Below are 7,347 nucleotides of genomic sequence, written 5' to 3' on the forward strand. Positions count from 1 at the left end.
GTTATATCAAAGATTTTGGAATATGAATGACATTATTTCATTCAATTCCCAACAAGGCGAGGTCCATAATGAATATGCAATTATGTTCAGAGATGGAATAAATGAAAACCTCGAAGAGAGAAATTTTATTTTGTTTTCCAGCAATTAAAGACGCCTGGAGGACGTTTATCTGCATCATATTATCAGACATGATAATATTCTTACCCGGAGAGTCACTTTTATTATATTGTCAAATGAAATGATACCACTACTCCGAGAGTCATTTAATTTATATTATCGATTGAGACGATACCGCCATCCAAAAGATACCCAGAAGATCACATATGTTGCTTGGTGAAGCATTATCTTCGTTCGGTATCAGGGAGGCATCATCATCAAAGGAAGTCATGCATTGCAAGAGAAGCAAATCATGCATAGCAAGAGAAAGAAGTCATACATCGCGGAGAAGTCATGCATTTGCGGGGAAGTCATGCATAGCAAGAGAAAGAAGTCATGCATAGCGGTGCATCGCGGGAAAATGATTCATGCAAGCAAGAGGAAGATTCATGCATAGCAAGAGAAAAAGTCATACATCGCGGGAAAAATCCATGCATCGCGGGAAAGAAAGTCATACACCGCGGAGAAAAAACTCATGCATCGCGGGAAAGAATCCATGCATCGCGGGAAAGAAAGTCATACATCACGGAGGAAAAATTCATGCATCGCGGGAGAGAAGATTCATGCATCGCGAGAAAAGAGATTCATGCATTGCAAGAGAAGATTCATGCATCGCGAGAAAGGAATTCATACATCGCAAGAGAAAGATTCATGCATAGCAAGAAAAGGAGTTATGCATCGCAAGAGAATCAACATCAACTGCATTATTTTCCTTTGCAAAGACGACATCAAAAGAACTATCAACATATTACATCAGCCTATTTTATTACTTTGACATAAAAAAAAAGTACATTGAAGATTATATTGCAAATATGAGACACAAACTTTATTTACTTCACGTCAAACCCGATAGAATTGACGTCAAATGTTCAAGAAAAACAATTAAGTGTCAACACGGTAAAAGACACTGTCTCCCATTTGAATTGCAGTTTTTATGCTAATGAGTTTTATCTCAATCCTTGTCGAGAGCATCCGAAAGGATGAATTCTCCAAAAACAAACCACAGGTGCGGACGACATAAAAAAGAATGCAGCACAACGTGGAACTTTTTCTTAGCAGCGAACGGGGACATAGTCCAAAGATGAGTGCCAAACTCTTAGGACGCGAGAAGAGGAGCGACTTCCACCACAATCAAACCACACCCCTATCAGAAGGCATGTGGGTTTTTCTTTGGGTTTGTTGGTTTCAGTTTCGCATCGAGAAATCTCCGGTCTCTACCAGAAGCAGCTTTTCAATCTGAGTGACAATGCACCAAGAGCCTTGGAAATTATGTCAGTGTAAGTTCTTAATTATGGGTGTGAAGCATGCCACATTCATGACTAAGAGTTTGCAAGCCTTCTTTTCATACTCGACTTACTTTGTCACTTCTCCAGAACCAAAGGTGATCTGGCATAACAAATTTCCTTTTCAACCGACTGAGTCGAACTACAAGCAGCCTGATTTCCTAAGTTAAGGAATATGTAGGCGGGATCAACGTTGAAAACTCGGCTGTATTCCAACTTTCACTTTCAAATCTTATTCCCGAGCATTCCGGTCTCTTCATAATCCGATATCGGGATGACCTTGAATTCTTTCGAATCGTGCGTTAAGTCAAGTGTACAAGTGGCCTGAATTCTCATATAACCTGAGATATGTAGGAAGCCCATTTCCGGGGTTCGGCCATAATTTCCAAAATCCGTACTAAAATCCTTTTTCCGAAAGACGAAGATGTGGTCGGTCAAAATTGGATTGGTCAATTTCATTTTCATCGAATTTCTTGCATCAATCCAAGTAAAAATGAGGGACAGTTTTGACACCCAATTTTGACCCTCCCCCAATATAAATTAATCATCGAGCTTCTTCCATTTTAAACGATCTAAAATAATTAATTTTACAAATTTCAAAAATAGTTTGCGAGTTCTTTTAAATAAATTATGTCACTTATTATAACTTTTAGACAATATTTATACTTTACATATATATATATATAATTAATATATTTTAGGACCATTCGAAAATCGTCTAAAAAATATTTAGTTTTACTTAAATATTTGGTTAACTAGTTTAGTTATAGAATAGTCTATATTTTTGAAATAGTTAGTTTATAATTAACTTAATTATTTTATTTTGTTAAAATTAAGAAGCTCGTTAATTAATTAATGTTAATTCGCCTTATTGAAATTTTAGTAAAATTCTCTAAACTCAATTCAATTTGGCTACATCTTTAATTCATATGGCCATTTCGTTATTAGACATCTAGCCAATCTTGGGTTCTAATCTTACAACCCAAGAATAGACACTTTGGGCCAAAACCCAACCCAATTCTTTCAGCCCAATTTACTTAAACCTAAATACCCCAACCCATCCTCTCAACATTCAGCAGCCTAAACCCATTACAAATAACAACAACAATACATACCATACGTACAACTTACCAAAACAACCCCAATACCAGTACATACGCGTCTCCTTCTCCACCAATGCGCATACCCGGTACTCGTCTCCTTCACGCTGCAAGACCAAAAATTGAGACCCAAAACTAGCAGCAAATCGCGAGCAGTACCGGCCCAGCGAGCATCGACCCCAAAGCAGCGCAGTCCAGTAGCGACTCAACCCAGAATAGTGAGGCCCAATCGTTGTGTCGTCTTCCTCCCATCCCTTTCGATTTGTACTAACATCCTAGCAGGCAACAGTCACGTGCTCTGTCCTTCTTTTCCCTTTCGGAATGAGTCAAGACCTCAAGAAAAAGGTGTTTGTCCGAATTGGTAATGGAATTCGAATTTTGAATTTGGAATTGGCCCCAAATTTCTATCTGTTTCCCTCCAAGGTCGGAAACCTAGCATCCATCTATATATCCAACTACTATTTCGGTATGAGGGGGGGATTTAGAGTCAAGAAAAGGGTTTTTTTTTCCGGTGAACAAACTTCTACTTAAGAAATTTGAGTGATTCTTCAGTTGAGAAAAAATTGGTCATTTTTCAATAGTACACTGGTAGAAAAGAAACATTCATATAGAAAATATAGCTACATAGGAGACAAAATCCAAGCAGAATGGAGGACTATTCTTCGATCCTAGCTTCACTCACTTGGCTCATTTCTATTGGAATTTCTTTTGAGGCTGACGTTGGTGGTGAAATCGCTGCTCCTCTACTCGTTTCTCGTTCCTGTTTGCTGCACTTTGAAAGGCAACAATATAATCCCAACCTATGTCTCTCTTATTCTCGGTATGCCGGTTGTCTGATTCTGACTCCTTGAGCATTTAAATGTTATGATCTGGGCATTTTCTGATTGATTGTTGGCTGCAAATCGTTAGTATGGATGGTTTGTTCATTTACCTAGTTTGTTCATTTCGATTTCGGTCTTTGTTGTTTGAGATTGGATGCTTCCTTTAAGGTCGAAATTACTTGTTTCGTACTTCTTTCGTCCTTTCTCGCCAAGTTATTTTGTCTAGTTGGCTGTGACTTTCTTGAATCTAGAGTGTTGCTCCTCTCGGTCTGTTATACAATGGTTGTTTCATTCGTTTAGTTAGCACGAGTCATGTAGATTGAATAGTCTTATTTCTTTTTTTTTGTATGGTATTTGTTCTATCGGTGTTCAATGAAGTAGTATGGCTCGTATTCTAGTTACTTGCAGCTCCAAATCTCATTTCATATTATTGTTAGTCGTGCAGTCCCTATTGCCTCGTATGTTAAGTCTTTTTTTTTAAGTCTGTCCTAACTTAACTAAGATAAGAGTTGAGTTGATAAGTTGTTAGAATATTCACTTAGGACAACTTTGTTTTGTTTCGTTTTCTCTCTGTTCTAAGAGAGTTTTGATGTTTGTATTTCTTCCCCATTTTTTTATATATATACTTTGAAGCATGTTAAGTTTTGAAGGGGTAAGAGTTGCATGTCATTTACAATGTCCCTTTTTAGTTACTTGCATGATTTACCATTTTATTCATGCCATGGGGCATATGCGTTGTATTGCTGTAAGCCTGTAAGCCTGTTGCTAAGTCTTTTCATTTAAAAAAAAAATGTATATCCATATCTCCTTCATTATTTGAGATCATTAGGCGGTAAAAAAAGAAGGAATGCTAATACTTTCATTATATTATTTCATTACCTCTTTTATGATAAAATGATTGTTCGACTACACAAGATTTTAATATATTAATTCGGTGTAATCCTTTTCTATGTCTTGGTTTACTTGTTTGATTGAGTTGATGTTAAAGTTCTTTAAATATGATCTTTTCTCAAGTCATTGGAAAAATTAAATTCACTAACATGTTTTTCCCTTTTTTCTTGTTGAATGTGAACCTCTATTGAGTCTGTGGTGACTCCGCTTCCTATCCTTGCATTTCGGGGATTGTGCTTCTCTTTATCAAGTCCAAATAGCCGGCGAACATGTTACAGGCAGTACAAGGGTTGGAAATCGAATTTTTCAGATCCCGGGAGACCTGAAAACAGGCCGATATACCTGCTGTATACACTAGTATACAGCCAGAAATACGATTTACGGGTTGCAAAAATACAAGAACGCAAGTTTGATGATAAAATACAGGTGAAAAGTTGATATTCAAGAAACAACGTAGAAATACAGACCAAAATACGATCCGTATAGAGGGATATACATAAAGCGTATACACAAATTTCTTGAAAGCAAATAGGGCCAAAGGCCCAAGAAAATTTCAGCAGGTCCAAGATTTGGGGGATTTGGGCCTTTGGCCCAAATTTGATATTCCTCTCCTTGCTCTTATTTATTTTATGTGTATTTGACTAACACTTTTATTTGGTTTATGGTTTAATTTAATTAAATTCCCAAAGATAGTCATTTCACTATTTTTATATATATTTAAATTTAAGTATTTATATTTTATACTTAGCTTTATTGTTTTTATTTGTCTTGTCAACACTTAATTTATTTTCCTTTAGAAAACCCCCCTTTAGTCCTATTTCCCTTAAGATAATTAAAATGATAATAATAATAATAATAAAAAATAATAATATATAAAATAAAAATAAATGATAATGATAAAAAATGAGTCTTTTTCTTAGTCAATATTTTCTCAAAATTAGTCAAAGTCATTTTAGTCAAATCGCCGGTCAACCGCAAGTTAGCGGACATTTCGAGGGCCAAACACCTTCTCGAAATGTACATTGAACTTGAACCTCTTTTCAATTGATTTTATTTGTTTAAGTCTTTTGAAAACCTCAAGTTTTTCTTTATTTTTACTAAAAATAAAGTGGCGACTCTGTTCTTTTGGAAAATTGATTTCTCTTAAACCATAAGTTTAATCGATTTTTCGAAAACTAGTCATTCTCCTTTTATTTATATTTTCGAGTAAAACAATCCCAGAAGTAGCAATCAAATGGAGTCGATCAAGTTGAAGCACAACCGCCAGCACCCTTGGCTACACCTCAAGATGCATGCACTCAGATAGCCCAAGTAATTGATGATATATCCCTTTCAGTGGAGGATCAAGGAAGAATTAGTCGAGAGGCAATCGGGATTGGCCTAGTAGTCCCTGCAGTAAACGCGGAAAAACAGAATCACCTAATAAAAGAGATGGCATAAGTCCTAATGTTGAGTTTAATGTGTCAACTTTGGCTTGAGCCCTATCATGACTAAAAGTAGGAAAAATATTCGTACTAAGGCGAGTAAAAAAGAGGAAACTAAAGCAAGTAAGCTCTATGATAGGGGCAAATCAAATCAATGAATTGACTAGTATGAACCATTAGAGGAGCAAAGAAGAATATTAAGCAAAAAAGATTTAAAAAATGCTTTAAATTAGAAGAATAAAGCTAATTGGTCTGATTGAAACTAGAGTCAAACAACATAGAGCAAACAAGTTTCTAAATGAAAATGTTCCTGGTTGGAGACATATGAATAATTATCACTTAGCAAGCAATGACAAAATATAAATTCTCCGGAATAACAATATCTATGAGGTATAAAAGATCACAGAAGAAAAACAATTATTGCATTGCCATGTAAATGACCTTCTTACTGAATTTGAGTGCATACTACTGTCACATTCGGCTACAAGAAAAGAGAGCAAAAGAAACCTCTTTGGAATGCACTAAAGCACTGGGCTAGAGCTACTATTATTCTGTGGATAATAAGTGGGGATTTCAATGCCTTTCTACACACAAGACAAGTTGTTTAGAGCACTAGTTTAGTATGTAGAAATTAAGGATTTCTCAAGAATGACCTCTTACTTAATGTACTCACTTGATAAGAAAACTATTACACATGGACAAATAAACAACATGGTGCAAATAAAGTATGCATTCGACTAGATAGAATATTTGAAAATTATGAATGGATGATGAATTCAGGCCATGTAATGGTGGAGTATGAACTGTCAAGTATTTTAGATCATGCTCCTATGCTGTTGAATATGAAGATGACTCACAAGAATATGAGAGTCCCATTTAGGGGTTTTCAACATATGGGCTGAACATGTACAATTTCTAGAATTAGTAGAGGATGTATGGACAACTGAGAGTAGTGCATCCAAATTAAAAGTGTATAGTCTAAGTTAAAACTTATGAAGATCCAGCTCAAGAGCCTCAATAATGAAGCTTTCAGGAATGTTTGATATAAAGTAGATAAATATACAAAGCCAACAACAATAACAATACACAAGTAGCCTCCGAGAATAAGAGAAGACTGTGTTATAGGATTTGAAAAAATAATTTCCAGTTGAAGAAAACATTCTTAGACAAAAGTCTAGGGCCAAATATATCTGGCTGGGAGACTCTAATTTTAGATACTTCTTTGTTATGATAAAAGAGAGGGTTAAAAAAAAAAGCAAATCTCTGAACTAACATCTATATGTAGGACTAAACTGGTGACACAAGAGAGCATACAAGAGAAAAATTTATCATTCTATAAAAGCCCAGTGTGACTAGTTCTTCATTATTGTCAATAAATAAACTTATCATGAAAAAAATGATCAACATTAACTCAACAACAAAGAATCAACTTCTTAATGACATTGATTGACAATAAAATTGAGTACATCTTGAGAGTACTTGAGATGACGAAGCTCTAGATATCGATAGCTTCATTTAGTATAATTGCATTATTTTATTCTAATTTTTCAATTAAAGTAAACTTTTGTTATTGAGTGAACTTATAGACATATATATTTTTTGTTTCAATTATATTTACTTAAGTTATGTTGAAACTTATTTATGTTATGTTGAAATTTGATATAAGAATATA

This window comes from Solanum tuberosum, unplaced genomic scaffold (assembly GCF_000226075.1).
Source record: "Solanum tuberosum cultivar DM 1-3 516 R44 unplaced genomic scaffold, SolTub_3.0 scf00267, whole genome shotgun sequence".
In the NCBI taxonomy this organism is placed as follows: domain Eukaryota; kingdom Viridiplantae; phylum Streptophyta; class Magnoliopsida; order Solanales; family Solanaceae; genus Solanum; species Solanum tuberosum.